This window comes from Chrysemys picta, chromosome 6, assembly GCF_011386835.1.
Source record: "Chrysemys picta bellii isolate R12L10 chromosome 6, ASM1138683v2, whole genome shotgun sequence".
NCBI classification, from domain to species: Eukaryota; Metazoa; Chordata; order Testudines; family Emydidae; genus Chrysemys; species Chrysemys picta.
In genome coordinates, this window is record NC_088796.1 from 54,467,828 (window position 1) to 54,483,170 (window position 15,343).

Here is a 15,343-nt window from a genome sequence, read left to right on the forward strand (position 1 = left end):
GTGGATTCTACTGCATGACAGGATACCAGGCAATGAAATGGTAGATAAACCAGAGAAAAATGCCTTTTAAAAATGAGGCGTTTGATAGAAAGATACCTCTGAGAAAACAGGGCTTTAAAATGTTAGTTAAAAGAGAATTTAAGAAGGAATGGCAAGAACTATAGACAAAAGAGAAAAAAGGATGAAGGTTCTATGAAATATGTCCTTAGCTTGAGGATAGTGATATACTTAATAGATATAATAGAAGTGCAGTAACTACATTTAGAGTGGTAACAGGTCACTGTGACCTAAATGGTAATTCATATTTACTAAAGATGGTGTAGCGAGGAGGCATGGCCTCCTTCAGCTGTGGACATGAAGGGAATGCTGCAAGCCGCCTGGTGGGCAGAGCCAGGAGGACCAGCCCAGCACACTGGAAGCAGAAGGGTGGGACAGGAAGTGGAAGTACAAAAGGATGGCCCAGCAACTCAGTTGGGAGGGAGTTGCCTCACATACTGAGGCTGCTGTCCCAGGTGCTTCTTCCCCACTGCTGGAGTGGGAGTCTGGGACTCCAAGGAGAACAGCTGCAGCCCTGGGGACCAGCCTGAGCTTCCAGAGAGCCCTGACACTCCCAGCACTGAGGATCTGCTACCGCTACCTTTGATGTATCCTGGGAGACTGAGGACGACCCATAGACACAGGCACACCCCAGGGGGGGAGTAGGAAGCAGCCCAGGGAAACCAAGCAGCAATCCGCTTGACAGTGGGCCTGAAACAAGGTCAGTATGTTGCAGCAGATCCCCCGCTGACCCAGTAGCAGATCACTCCACCGCTATTAGGGCCCTGGGCTGGGACATTGTGGAGTTGAGTGGGCCCATGTCCCCCCTACCACCCTGTCCCTGGGGTGGCAGTACTCCCCCTCCTCAGGCCACGAGGCCTGTGCTCCTCAGTCACCCCTAGCTGAGCCCCAAAGGCCACAAGTGGTGCTCACCCCTAGCTGAGCCCCAAAGAGACTGGACTGGTGTTACAGCTCTGCCTGACTGCAGGCCAGAGCCTTGACTGCTGCCCCACCCTGCTTAACAGCTGGGCAAGCAAACTCCTATCACTCTGCCAGGTTGCAGACCAGAGCCTAGATTGTTTATGGCCTTGCCCCACTTGAAGGCCGGAGCCATTGAGAATCGCTAATCCCCCCCTTTTCCCTTTGCTTGGAGAAGGCTCTAGCAGACCCAAACTGCAAGGAGGCGTGTCCTCCATCGGAATTGGAGAGATGGCCCTACCAGCTTACAGATGGGTGGTCTGACACATGCAAAGCCGAAGAAACAGTTGAGCATCTGCTGTGGCAATGCAGGGAGAATTACACAGAAAGAAAGATTCCTTATGAAGACCTGAGATGCCTCAAGGTGAAAGAATAGAGTATGAAAGGATCGGTGAGAATACCGGGAAAGTGGGGTAACATTTAAAAAAGCATTATTTTGCTTTATAAAGGATACAGGACTAAGTGAGAAGATACAGACTTATTTTTTTGCTTATGCAAAATCTGTGGTATGTGGTGATCATAGTCTCACATACTGAGGCTGCTGTCCCAGAAAACAATATGAAAGCATGGGCTGCAGTGAGGGAATCTGCGGCCACTCTCTGGACACTAGAGAGGGAAATAAGGAGGAAACTCAGGGGGCGAGTAGAAGCCCTAGGTATCCAGGCTCCGCAGGAAGGGTTTGCCCAGACGGATGGTGTAGTGGAAGCCTCAGAAAAGGAAAAGGCTCAGGGAAATGGCAGCAAGATTTAAGATGATGCAAACCATGGGTGCTGATTAGAGGGTCCCTGAGCTGGAATCTGGAGTAGAGGGTAGACCTGGGTTTCTCTACCAGCCACTGAGGAAGTGGCACTGTCAGGGCAGTGGACTGCCTGGAACACATCATCCAGTGGGCTTTGATACCCCAATAGAGGGGAAACCTACAATGACCTGGCAGGAGGGTCAGGCCACAACGAGAGATCACCCTGAGTTGCAGATTGAGAGAGGCTGCAGGGCATGCAAATGAGTGACAGAAGGGGGTGTCAGACCTGGAAAGAGCTAATTCTCAGAGGAGCCAGGAGGAGGTGCCGTAGCAGTGAGTGTACCCTGTACACTACCATATCAGAATTCTTCACTCACTGGGCCAAATCTTGGTCCCTATTATGACCCCTTGTCACAAATATGTCTGTGGCAGGATACGTCTTTGGGCTTACCTGTGGATATGCCCCATGTAGCCTAAATTACTCTACTCCCATTACAGCAGGTGCTGTGGGCCATCTTTCTAGAGGACTGGTGTTCCCCTTCCAGCTGGGGTGCCTCGACTATGTCATCCTGTCTCTGTGTCCCCAGTGATGCCACCAACCAGTCCATTGTCAGCAAAAAGGGTTAAACAGAAGAAAAGTAAAGAGAAACTGGTAAGCAGCTCCCTCCAGGACATGGGTCCTTGGAGTATCCATGTCCACTTCAGAGTTTGCTTGGTTCCAGTGCAAGATTGAGTTCTTTCCCCATAACAACTCAGGGGTTCTGCACCCTCCTAAGAGGGCAGGGGTTCTGCTGACTGTCAGTCCTTCCTCCCAGGATGGAGAAGCTCAACAGTCTGTTCCCTTCCCAGGGTTTCCCGCATCTGAGTGAAGTTCCTCTTTTTAACTCCTCCTCCAGGACTGGAATGGTTCTCAGGTGCAGCAGGACATCGCCACTCCAGCCCAAAGCAGCTCCTTAATCCCTTCTGTGCTAGTGTAGGGTTCATATACCCCATCACACCTCTTTGTGCCACTGTGACAGTACAAAAAAGCTACAAGATTGCCCTAACAGGACAACAAGCATTACATTAGCAGGGAGGAACTTCTGGGTAGCAGAGAGCTGGCTCTATGCCAACTATCTTGCCCCATGCCCACCATATAGCAGATGTGTTGTGTGTCCTGGAGGAGCAGATATGGCTAGAGTAATGCTGCACTCTGCTGATCTCCAGTTGCCCTCTACACCCATTACCAGTAGACAAAAGGTAATGCAGCCCTGACACTTATGTTTTGTGGCAGAGGGCTAACTAGACCTCAAGAAGCCCAAGAAATGCAAAGATGATTAAAAGCTATATTCCCCTGAACCTACCCCAAGGCCTTTTGGATTCGACAATGAGCAGTGCTTGGCCAGATGTAGGGATTGTCTAAATAAGTCCTGAGTAAGAACCTCAATTTGACCTACAGCATACATCAGGGCCAAGAATGAGAGAGGTTGCCTTTAAAGAGGCAGAGAAATTGAAATAGCATTTCCCATCCCAGCTGCAGCTAAATCTAGGATGGTCAGGCAGCCCATTCCTTTTAAGATCTTTCCTGGGGATTATAGGAGGCAGAAATTCTAATTGTTGATCTCATTGAAGGACTCAAGAAGCCTGAATCGTCCCTGGCTTTCCTTAGTATACATCATGAATAACTTCATTCAAGACAATAGTGTTACACTAATGTACAACTAGTATATTTGAGAGGAGAATCAGGTATGGCAACATGAAGTAAAGGTCTCAGAAAGGGGTTGTCTACATATCCCCACAGACATCAGGAGAAGAATGATTAAAGGATTAGAAAACATGAGAGACTCAAGGATCTCAATCTGTTTTATTTAACAAAGAGAAGCTAAAGGATTGACTTTATCAGTCTGTTAGTACCTACATGGGGAACAGAAATTTAATAATAGAGGGATCTTCAATCTAGCAGACAAAGATAAGACAATATCCAATGGCTGGACTTTTTGGTTTCAGACAAACACAAAGCTCCATGCAAACTTGAGCAAAATGAATCCAATGACTGATACACCAAAGTTATGGGAATTATGACCCAGATTTACTTTACTGGTTGAGCGGTGCTCAGCCTAAATTCAGGGTGTGAAAGAAGGTTGGGAAATGGTGATATTAAGGTCGCACTGGCCTATGCTCCTGACCCAAGACAGAGCAGCTTTGGGCCTGCTTTGTTTTATATGGACTACCTATATCACCTGGTATATACTATATATACACTACCAGGAATTCTCCTGGAGGAACTTTCCATGCTAAAGAATCCCCAGACAGACAGTTAAGCTGGATTTAAGAATGTCATGTGCTGCCAAAGTGACACAAAACAGACATAAAGGGCCATGAATCTGTTCCTAAATCCAACCAGTTTCATGTAGTCTTATATAAAACTAGAACGGTTTAAAATACCATTCCCATTCAAACTGAATGTAAACAATCTTTTTGTTGTAGTTTTAATATACATAGGTGAATCTGAGCTATATAAACTGAGGAAAATTATGAATTTCCGCCTGCATCAAATTTCAGGCTTTCAATTTAGTATAATTTGGTTAGTTTCACTGCCAAAAACTCTATTCATTCTCCAGTAATGTGACGTTCTCAACCTGGATCACATCTGTGATTACTGAATGCTTGCACAATTAACCATTTTTTGCACTTGAATACTCAAAGCAAAAATTGGTAGTATCACACAGCTCTAGTCAAGAGTGGAGTTTCCAACTGTGAAAGGAAACTGTGCAGCAATTGAATATATGCAGTAGAAAAATCTATAGCTGCCCCAGTGCCTACTTTGTAATAGTTTCCTTCATACAAAATGTATTGAGTTGTCATTTACAAAATTGTCAATTTTAAGGGAGTAGAGTCGGGGCTCAATGACTAGTTGTTGAAACTATCAAATCCTTTAGTGAAGCTTGACAAATGTTTCTTTTCAAGAGGAAAGGAAGATATGTAGAGTATGCACAATAGGAGAAAAAGACAAGAAATACGAAAAAGATACTTTTTCATCAACATAGTTTTGTTTATACTATTCAACAAACATATCAGGCATTCTGTAAACTTTGTTCTATTTATTTAAAACATATATACTATGAATAGCACATGTATCTATGCCCATCTAAAGTAAAGTCTTTGGTATATTTCTTTTACACTCTATCACTCTTTTAAAATATAATCCTTTTCAGTTAGGAATAAACAGCACACCTGTAGCAGGAAGATAGTGGTGTGGTTTTGATGGAAACAAGGGTTTTGTGGTTAAAGCATTGTATTAGGACTTTAGAGAACTGGGTTTTACCAGACTTCCTGTGTGACACTGAGCAAGGCAATTACTCTCTCTTTGCCTTAGTTACACATCTGTACAATGGGGATAATAGTTCCTTTCTTGCACCTTTATCTGTCTTGTCTATTTAGAGCAGTGGTGGGCAACCTGCGGCCCATGGGCCATATGTAGCCCATCAGGGTAATCTGATTGCAGGCCACGAGACATTTTGCTGAAGGGACGTGCTGGCCGCATGGCTAACCACGGTCACTGCAGGGGGCCGTGCCTGCAGATGGTCAACAAAATGTTTCGTGTGGCCCGCAATCAGATTACCCTGATGGGCTGCATGTGGCCAGTGTGCCGCAGGTCTGCCCACCACTGATTTAGAGTATAAGCTCCTTGGAGCAGGGTCTCTCTCTCTTATTATATACTTACACACATCCCTTACTCAGTATAACCTAGGAGATAGGCCACTGGACTTAGACCCTTCTAGTCCCAGCTCTGGTCAGCTTTGGGCTAGTTAGTTCACCTTTTTTACTCAGTTTCCTCAACTGTAAAATGTAGATAATGATGATTGCCTCCCTTTATAAAGCACTTTGAGATCTAGTCATGCTATATATAAGAGCTACATCTTATTAGTGTATAGTCTCTAGCACAACAGGAAGCTGATTTTGGTTGGGGCCTCTAGGTACTACCATAAATAAGAATAATGCCATTTCAGTTTTTATTCATCTTTAATGTTAATGAAGTGCTCATAATCTTTTTTTTTTTTTTTGACAATGTAGGGAACATGTGCAATATAAGGCACTGACAAGTCCAAGTTTCTCATCACTGCCCATCAGTGTGCCTGAACCTTGACCCAGAGTGATAGCTACTAGTGAACAGAGAGTCATTTACTCTCAATATCTATTCCGTCTTGGCCTCGATGCTGGTACTGCTGGGGTTCAGACTGACAATGATATGAACACATGTACACCACAAACTGCAGACTGCTAATACATTCCACATACACCACTTTGAATAGCCATTATATAGTCACTTGAGGAAACATTAGAAGGAAGTCAGTACATTCAATTCTAAGCATTATATTACAATAAAATTCTTGATAAATGGGCAGATGTTCAGAGAAAAGAACAAAACAATCATGGATTTGGAGTGACTGGATTATGAGGAAAGATTAAAAGAGGTAAATATGCAGGGCCGGTTCGAGGTTTTTTGCCACCCCAAGCAAAAAAATGTTTGTCTACCCACCCACATCCCCTGCCACCCCAACTCTGGGCTCTTCCCCCCACCCCACCCACACCGCCTGCCTGCCACCCCAGCACTGGGTTTCCCCCCACCAGCGCTATCCGGCCGCCTCCAGCCAGTCCAGCGCTGGCAGGGTCGGGACAAGCAGCAGGGCTCCCAGGCCGCGCCTCAGCCCAGGGTCCCTCCAGCAGGGGCTCCCGCCTCCAGGACTGGCCAGGACCGCCCTGGTAGGGGGCTGAGGAGCCAGGACAGGGCAGCCCCAGAGGGAGCGGAGTCCTGGAGAGCGGGATGTGGGCCCCACACGGCAGCACCCCGCCCTCTATGGCCCCGCTCCTGCTGCTGCTCCTGGCCGTCCTGCCGCAGTCCCTGGGCTGCTCTGGCCGCTTCGCCCAGCCCCGGTTGTGGTGCTGGGGGGCAGTCGCCCTGCAGCACCTGCAGGCGGCTCTGTGTGCCCTGAGGGGCGGCCCCCAGCCCAAGTGTCCCACGCTCGGAGCCCGCCTGGCCATAAGGTGCGGGCGCTGCTCCCCAATGCGAACTGCAGCGGCCCCAGGGTGGCCCTGGTGCAGGGCGTGCTGCTGCTGCCAGGGCTGGCTCTAGGCTTTTGCTGCTCAAGCACCCCCAAAAAAATAAAGAAATAAAAAGGCTTGCCGGAATGCCGCCCCTGAAAATGTGCCGCCCCAAGCACCTGCTTCGTTTGCTGGTGCCTGGAGCAAGCCCTGTAAATATGATAGCTTGGCTAAACAAAAACTGTTGGGATATGATCAAATATTTTAAAGGAGAGAGAGATAACTTATATGGGCTTTGCTCCAGCTGCAAGGGCACAAAGCAACAGGAAAGTCAATGGATCTGTTCCCCTGAGCATTCCCCTTGCACAACTGAATCATCAAATAGCAAAGAGCTACTATGTCAGCCTCTACACCACCCCTCTAAAGGCCCCTATATGCAGGTGGTATGGCTGAGGAAATGGTGTGCAGCTGGGACATCCCTACATACTGTCAATCCCCAGCTGCTGTAATGGCCACTGGGGCCATGAATAGTCAGGTGTACTGTCCTTTCTATTCTATGTGCCATCGTCACCATAATATCAGTGCCATAGGCACTGACTTTTGTTTCTGCCAATGGGTGCTTTTGAAGAGATGTGTGTGAATTTGGGGGGTGGCATTCTGCCAGTTTAGGGGAAGGCTATTTTCAGCATATTTATACAGTTCTTTCATATTCTAGTTATTGAATGAGTCTTTCATTGGTATCTTTACTATTTTAATTCAATTGTTATGAACTACATAATTAAATTATCATGCATGTCAGAGAAAAAAAAAGTACAGTATATTATGATCATTGCAATCACCTACAAGCTGTCTTCACTAATGTCCCAGTTTAAAGACATTATGTGTCACTGTAGCTTTCTGGATGAAACTATCAGCAATCTTATATACATCTAGATTCACTGGTATTATTTTGATGCACGTTAAGGACAGCTACATTATTCAGTTGTGTCTGTCCCATTGATGACTGGAGATACTTTTTAAGTCTTCTGAAGCAGGAGAATGAGCATTCCACAGTTCAGGATGATACAGGCACAGTGAGAAGGATTCTTATGAATTTGCAGTACTCTGGAAACAGTGCTTTCAGAGGACTGTAAATGACTCCAACATCTTTCTTGATTTATACACCATTTTGTATGTATTGTTGGGACTATATTTTGCCATGTAAATTAATTTGCATTTAACATTGAATTTCATCTGCCATTTCGTTGCAAATCACCCAGTTTTGTGAGATCCCTTTGTAATTCTTTGCAGTCAGTTTTGGATTTATCTTGAATAATTTTGTATCATCTGCAAACTTTGCCGCCTCAGTGTTTACCCCTTTTTGCAGATCATTTAGGAATGTGTTGAATGGCACTGATCTCAGACCAGTACAAGCTGCATGCAAGAGGAAGACTTGTTGGAAGAAAGAAAGTTATGTGGGAAAGACAGAGATTCCAAAGGCTATGGCTGCTAAGCTGAATTCCCAACCTTTTCATACCTTAAGAATTGAGACATTAAATTCACCTAAAATTCCCAATGATGCCCATGTGACATACACAAACTGATTCCCAGGGTAACAGGCCAGCTGCTTCCGAGGCTTATTTCACTGATAGCAGACTGGTGTCAAAATAAACCTTTTATTAGGAACAGGACTATGTACACAAATGAGGCAACAAAGCTCCCTACTGCTCTGTGTAGCAGTAGCCTGTGACTGCCCTCCCTGGACTGTTTTGTTTCTGTCCCCACAGGAAGTGTCCCATGAAACAGAAGTCTGCGTAAAGAGTAGCCAGGAAGTGTGGCATCTTTTCATGTCCTGGGAGACTTACTCTGTAGCACGTTGGTTACTATTCTGTTACATCAGGGTAAATCAGAAGTAACTCTATTGAAGTCAGTTAATTTACAGTGCTCTAAAAACAGAAAACTGAGAGAAGAAACAGGCCCCCAGTTTTAAAGCACCACTAAGTTAGTCACTGATATCAGCTGCTGTGTCTAGAGGGTAATAGAGAATTTTATAGTCTGCCAACACCTGAAAAAAATCATAATTTTAAATTAGAACAATATTTACTTAAAGGATAAATGTATTGTCATTAGTACAAGAAAATTACCAGGGCAGACAGTCATTGATTGTGCCTATAATTGCAGACAATCTGCAAATGTTTGTTTGGAAAAATTATCAAGATATTTTAAATAATTTGGGGGGATTAAAAATTGTAGAATGAGAATTGTATTGGTCCAATAAATTATAGATGAATAGTTTGAAAATGCTTCCTTTCAATTTTATTTTTTTTAAAGTTGTGGTTTTTTAAAAAAAAATGTTAGTTGGTTTTGTTAATAGAGGGATTGTTAATTAATCATTGAGTATTATCAAGGGGTAAGGGTGAATATTTGGGAAGCTAATGTTTACAGCCTTTACATTTATAGATTAATTTTGGCCAAAAATATAGCTTGTCTAGGGCTCCTCTCCAATTTAATGACTGGGAAAATTCAGAGGTAAGTTTCAACTGATATTTAAATCTTTGTCCCCTTCCAAGAATATATGTGATACCCACTTATACTTCTTTAAGCCTTCTAACACACACTTAACAAAGTTTAACTGAGGTCCACTACAAATGCAGTTTTTGTACCAGTATAACTATGATGGTTAGGGCTGTGAATTTTTACCAAAATAGTTATACTGGTACAAATCCTAGTATGGATGAAGTTATATCAATATAAAGTTGACTTATACCAGTCTACCCCATTCCTTCCTTTATAGGAATATCTATAATGGTATAAAGCCCCTATATCTATATAACTGTGTTCATACAAGGTCATTGGGGCGGGTTGGTTGTACTACCAGTATAATTAAAGCAGTGCAACTTCCGTGTGTTAACAAGCCCTTACAAACCTTTGTACATCACCTCTTTATGTGCCATTTTGAGTGTATATGGAGCCTTTTTATCACACAACAAAATGAACCCTCCACAGATAATAACTAAAATGGATTATGGGCCTGATCCAAAACCCACTAGGTCAATGGAAATATTTCAGTAGGTTTTGGATCCGATCTTATATCTTCAACCTTGGGCCTGGCCTACACTACCAAGTTAGGTCAATGTAAGTCCACTTGCATTGACTTATCTGTGCATGTGTCTACACTCCAGTTTGTCTTCAACGACATAAGTGCCCAGTTACAGTGATGCAGTAACACCACCTCTCCAAACAGTGTTGAGCAATGGTCGACCTATTGGAGGCTGATGCAATGCAAGGGTAAACAATGCATGACCTCTGTTGTCACTAACACAGGTTCTCCAGCAGCTGTCTCACTGCCTGATAATGACCACTCTGATCACAATTGAGAACTCCATCGCCTAGGGATCAGAGACTGGAAGCCACCTCCTCCCCGGCATCCCTTTAAATCCCTTTTCTTAAATGCCTTTTCCTGATTGCCAGCTTGGTGATCATTCCTAGTAATTCTCCCTTGTTGATGCAACTGCTTTACTGACCATGCCGGTTCTAAGCATAGATGCGCTCCTGCCTGAAGTAGATAGGCGGTATTGGATCTTCTGGACCTGTGGGGAGAAGAGGCTGTGCAGGCACAGCTACGGACCAGTTATAAAACATGGCCATCTATAAAAAGATTGCACAGGTGATGCAGGCAAAGAACTATGACAGGGATCAGCAGCAGTGCCATGTGAAAGCAAAGGAATTCTGTAAGGCCAGAGAGGCTAACAATCGATCTAGTGTTCAGCTGCATGCCATACTTAGTGGAGACTTCGCCAGCACTCCACAGACCACCAAGGATAACTGAGGAGTCCAAGGCACAGCCCCTTGCCAGGAACAGTGAGGAGGAGGAGGAGAGGAGACACAGCAGACAGGGGGCGGCTATGCCACAGCCAGAATCTTCTCGAGACTTCACCACAGTCTAGCTAGTCTTGCCATTTGAGTATGGACAACCCCGATGAAGGGGAAGGAACCTCAGGTAAGTGTTTGCATGCATTTTTCCTTACAGGGTTTAAATGTAAAGATGGCTCATGGCCCAAAGGGGCTAGGTGGCTTTTTAAGGGGATCACCACAGGCAACTAGGGACAATATTGTAAATTCTGCCACCATTTTCCACAGGTGAGGGTCATTGAAGCTGATATCTCACTCCTGAGGAAAAGCAAGGATGCAAGGGTGAATCTCCTGCATGCGTGCAGCTTCAGACCAGGTCTCTGTGCTGCTCGCCTGTGTGCTGCTTTGGTCCCTGCACAGGTGATTGCCAATTGGCATGGGAAAGTTCAGCGGGGGGAAGGAACAAAGCAGTTCTGCCAAGGAACCTTTGGCAAGAATTGATAAGTTCCTCCAGGAAGGTTTCCTAGAGATCTCTCTGGAGGATTCCCGTGAAATCTCAGTGTGCATTAACACAGTGTTCTGCCGGACTGCTTAGCTGCATAGGGGAATGTGAAGCACACACAAACACAACTAGTCTTCTACATTTCTATCCCTTCACCCACTTCTAGAATATACAAAGCAACAGATAGGTCTACCTTATATAACCGAGCAGCATCAACTCAAGAAGCTCACTTACCAGAGCTCTCCTCTCCTGCATCATGTGCACCAGAGATGGACCTCTGGGACTGGCTAGACCCTTCCAGAGCGGAAAAGAGATCCTGACTCACTGCACAATCAGACAACCCTGCCATGTGCTCCACATCGTCCTCCAACTCAACTTCCTCATCCACGCCTTTACCCCTGGGGTTGATTCCACTGTCCACTGTCTCCAGCTCCACCGAAGTATCCATGGGGCTCTTGGCAGTGGAGGTGGGGTCACCACTGAGGATGGTATCCAGCTCCTTATAGAAATCGCAGGTCTTCAGTGCAAGACCAACGATTTGACTCACTTGCCTTCTGGTATGCCTGCCTCAGCTCATTTATCTTCACACAGCAGTGATGCACATCCTGTTCATAGCCCTTATCCACCATGCCATGAGAAATCTGACCATAGGTATCGAAGTTCCTACGGCTGGAGTGGAGCTGAGACTGCACAGACTCCTCTCCCCACAGTGCCAGCCATGGGCAGCACATGAACCCATGGTTGGGGGAGGCTACCCTCCAGCCCCGCCCCTTCTACCCAAGGCCCTGCCCCTTCCACTTGTCCCCCCCACCAGAGTTCCCCCACCACAGATCAGGAACAACAAGGGGGTGGGTGGCACACAGCCTCAATCCCCCCAGCCCCGGAGCACCAGTGTTGGGTATGGACTATTGTATTGTTCTCTGGTTCGTTACACGGTCTGTTGTGTGGGTATCAGACCCAATGATCAGTGATTTTAAGGAAACTGTGGCAATCCAAGATGGAGTCTGAAAACTGTGTGGCACCATGAAAACATCTTGGGACTCCATTTTGTGACCTTCTGTACACTGTCAGCCTGATCTGGATAAAACTGGACTGGATGGATTTTTTCCTGCCACTGGAAAAAGCAACAGAGGGTCCTGTGGCACCTTTAAGACTAACAGAAGTATTGGGAGCATAAGCTTTCGTGAGTAAGAACCTTACTTCTTCAGATGCAAGTAATGGAAATCTCCCGCCACTGGGCAATCCCCAAGGTTCCAGCACTTCAGACTGTTTTCCGCCTTATTACGGATTGTACCATGATTTCCCTCCATAGATTCTATAAAAGAACTATGATCACAGGCTGATGGGGCAGTCCATCATAGCGACTGTGTGCGCGGTTTCGGGTCTTTGTGGCACTTGTGCATCAGCGAAGAACACCATTCATTCCCGGAGTGAAAAGAAAAGAAAAGAAGAAGACTCATTACCATCTTACTTGTCCTGCACCTGGAGAACGTCACCATCCAGTGGGTTCCTGGTCCGCTTCTTCTGTCCTTACATCCATAGAGGGACTCTCCAGTGTTCCTCCTCCAAGGGTTTCAATTACCTACAGAGTAGAGGTCCTGGACTTCACTGCCGCCACTGAAGTGCTGGGAATTGGATGAGAAAGCAACTATGGTTTCTACGTTGAGGGTCATATTTCTTGAATGCCAGGGTGGGTTTAGTTTCATTCTTGGGGTTGAGCTTCATGCTCGCAGGGAAGAGCTGCTGCGTCACTGGGTTTGTTTGTTATATAGCTATTAGTCATTTACATTTACCCCTTCCCTATCTGTATAATTCTATCCCCTAATACATTTACCTATTTGTTTTGAACCTTATCTCTTGTCAGTTATATATATTGTGCACCACACAAGGGGAGAGGGGAGGAGATCTGCACCAGTCCACCGGTGACAGATACGGCAGAGAACGAATCTGCTCTTTTGAGAAAAAGGGGCTTGTTTCTATTCCAATACCTACACCACTTTACACATTCAGAGTTATCTTGGCTCCCCTTTGAGATAATATTGGGAGGGAGGGCAGTGCAGCCCCAGCCCCAGCCCCAGCCAGCACTGGGGGACTGGAGGCACATGTAGAGCAGGAGAGGGAGGTCTGGGGGCAGAGCATGGGCAGTGCAAATATTTGTAATAAAAAATAATAATATAAAGTGAGCACTGTACACTTTGTATTCTGTGTTGTCATAGAAATCAATATATTTGAAAATGTAGAAAAACATTCAAAATATTTAATGAATGTCAATTGGTATTCTATTGTTTAACAGTGCGATTAATCATGATCAATATTTTTAATCAGTTAATTTTTTTGAGTTAACTGCAATTAATTGACAGCCCATATATATATATATATATATATATATATATATATATATATATATATATATAATGTGTGTGTGTGTAACCCTTCTGCCCCTCTGAGTTGGCAGCAACAAGGGCTGGGTTCAGTATCTAGGGGTTCCATTTCAATAACACAATACAAAACCGGCTCCAGCACTCACCCAGTGACCTGGGACAATTACATACCACCCACCCAGGCGCCTCTAAGAGGCAATACTTCCCCTCTCGCAAGCACGGAGTCTGAGTGTAGCAAAAGCCTTTTAATAAAGGAGGGAAACAATGCAGCATTATGTTGGGGAAACACCATAAACAGGATTCATAGCACAAACCATGAGCAAAAGACTCACCTCCAAGTAAGTTTGGCAGTGTCCTTTTCCCCTCAGGGTCTTAAGTCTAATCACCCCAAAGTCCAACAACCCAAGTCTCTGTCCCTGATCAGTGCCACCCCAGAGTTCAAAAGTTTATCTGCAGAGTTTTTCCCCCCCAGCCTGGGTGGAAATGGGGGGGGCACATGGGGCATTAAGGGGCACCTTACCTGGTCTGGGGCCGACTGCCCCGCCTCTCCGTGGAGTTCTGCTGCAGCCTTCACCACTAACGGCTCCGCTCAACCAGCCACTCCTCCAGCCGTCCCCGCAAACTGCTCTGCTCGCTATTCCGTGGGCTACTCCAGCCATCGCCGCAAACTGCTCCGCTCTGCTCTGCTCGCTGTTCCGTGGGCCGCTCCAACCATCCCACAAACTGCTCCGCTCTGCCAACCACTCCACTTCACTAGCTGTCCCATGAACCGCTCCAGTTGTCCCGCAAACTGCTCCGCTCTGCCAGCCACTTAGCAACATAGCTTCAGGCTCCCCCACTAGTTAACACAGCACTCAGTGATCTCAGCTCAGTAATTTTAGCTCTTTTAGTGATTTCAGCTTGTAGTAGGGGAGCCCCAGTGCTGGTGCACCATTGACCCAAAGTGAATTCAGCTCAGCAGTCTCTAGCTAGACTCCTAATGGAATCAAAATTAGTCTGCTATTCAACAGTGGAGAGAGAAGGTGGTGCAATTGGTGTTCTAGGCCTTCAAAATGGGCCCATCCCATCAGATACACATACCTGTCCCTAACCTCTCTCAAGTCACTGGGTTTTGGAACCAATGTCCCTTGTCTGGTGAGTGCTACTTAGGTGATGGTGAGACCCTCTGTCATAAAACAGTTTCATTGTCCTTGATTCACATAATGAGGGTAACACTTTATTCCTCCTGCCCCAATAACAGAGAAACTGGGGATCCCACAGCTGCCGAAGTGACCATTTTGGGCTGCCGTGGGCTCATGCTAGGTGGGGTGGGTGTGCCTATGCAAACAAGATCAGCCCCTGAAGTTCTTTTCCACATTTGCCATAATTCACCACCAGATGTCAGGGTAGAGCTCATCCTGACTTTCACACACACACACACACACACACATATATATATATATGCATGTGCAATCAGGTAATTGCCATTGTAAAATCTATAAAATAGGTACAGTATAATAATCTTTACAGTATCTATTTCACATGGGTTTTGAGAGACATAATTAATGTTGTAAAGTGCATTGAGATTGATGTATGAAAAATACTATATTTGTATAGTGTTTTTGTCAAATATTCATTTTGCATGTGAAACAGGTCTTTGTGCATACACATGAGCCCTTGCACTCATAAATAACCATTTATATGAGCATATTTTGAAGGAGCAACTTGACATATTTCCTCATTATAGTCTGAGAACAAGTTTTGTCTGGATACATTTCCAAAACCAAAAGCTTTTGTTGCTGAAGACATCTAGGTTCAACTGTGCTCTGCTTACTCATTGGTAACATTCATTTTATAGACTAAAAATATGCATAA

General features: G+C 45.3%; 1 long non-coding RNA gene across 1 annotated transcript; it reads left to right on the forward strand.

Moving 5' to 3' along the window:
* Positions 1-434: 434 nt before the first annotated feature.
* LOC135972467 (uncharacterized) lies at positions 435-9,049 on the forward strand. The gene is made up of 4 exons (XR_010588925.1): positions 435-757; positions 1,193-1,378; positions 2,252-2,405; positions 8,142-9,049. It is a non-coding gene; the product is annotated as an uncharacterized LOC135972467 (long non-coding RNA).
* The last annotated feature ends 6,294 nt before the right edge of the window (positions 9,050-15,343 follow it).